The sequence below is a fragment of the Ornithorhynchus anatinus genome, chromosome 1, assembly GCF_004115215.2.
Source record: "Ornithorhynchus anatinus isolate Pmale09 chromosome 1, mOrnAna1.pri.v4, whole genome shotgun sequence".
NCBI classification, from domain to species: domain Eukaryota; kingdom Metazoa; phylum Chordata; class Mammalia; order Monotremata; family Ornithorhynchidae; genus Ornithorhynchus; species Ornithorhynchus anatinus.
The window spans coordinates 175,680,338-175,681,349 of NC_041728.1; the positions used below are offsets into that span (position 1 = coordinate 175,680,338).

General features: G+C 42.6%; 1 non-coding gene across 1 annotated transcript; it reads right to left on the bottom strand.

Moving 5' to 3' along the window:
* Positions 1-327: 327 nt before the first annotated feature.
* Positions 328-465, bottom strand: LOC114815675. Its single transcript, XR_003763479.1, has one exon. It is a non-coding gene; the product is annotated as a small nucleolar RNA SNORA7 (small nucleolar RNA).
* Between the last annotated feature and the right edge of the window lie 547 nt (positions 466-1,012).

The following is a 1,012-nucleotide window of genomic DNA, read 5'->3' on the forward strand; positions in this document are numbered from 1 at the left end:
AAAAAAAATCACTTCTCTGAATTGTCTTTCCTGCCTGTCCTCAGAGATATCCTATTTACCTCAGTGGAGGTTTGATGGACTGTTAAATGGCTGAGGGGTAACACTTATCTTGTCTTATGTGTCAAGTCATCTCCCAGCCAATGCGATGCCCTGGACACATCTCTCCCAGAACGCTCCGCCTTCATCTGCAACCATTCTGGCGGTGTTTTCGTAGAGTTTTCTTGCTAAAAATATGCAAGTGGTTTACCATTCCCTCCTTCCATTCAGTAAATTAGAGTCTTTGCCCTTGATTCCCATGCCACTGCTGCCCAGCATAGGTGAGTATTGACTTGTAGCAGATTGTTTTCCACTCGCTAGCCACTGCCCAATCTAAGAATGGAATGGATATGCCTCTGCCTCACTCTCCCTCCTGTAGTCAAGACTGGTAGAGTACTGGGAATTCTCCAGATGTGCCCCTAAGAGGAGAATGTAACACTGATGTGTGTCAAAATCATTAGATTTTTCTATTAACATGTAGACTGAATCTGGATCGCATACTCTGATCACTTCTTTTCCACTTTCTCTTTCCTATGAATCAACGCCTTCCCATGGTAGGAAAGTTTCCGTACACCAGTGAAGCTTAGAGCTGTGCCATTGAGAGATACTCTTGCTAGGGTTACCCATAATGGAATGGTCTAAGAGGAAGCATCAGACATAGTTGATTCACTTGTGCTGGGCAGCAGCAGCATGGGAGGGAGTCAAAGGCAGTTGATCAAATGATCAAAATGTTGATCAAAGACAACACCAGAGACTCAAGTTTCACTGCATGGAAGGAAGCAGTGGAAAAGCGTTTCCTTATTTTTACTGAGAAAATTCTATGGTTACACAAACCAGAATGACCAATTAAACCAAAGTGGTCTCTGGAAGGTCAAATGACTCATCGTAGATTAGCATATTTTGGACACATAATCAGGAGGATTAATTCTCTGGAGAAAACACTATTACTAAGAAGAATTCAGGGAAAACATGAAAG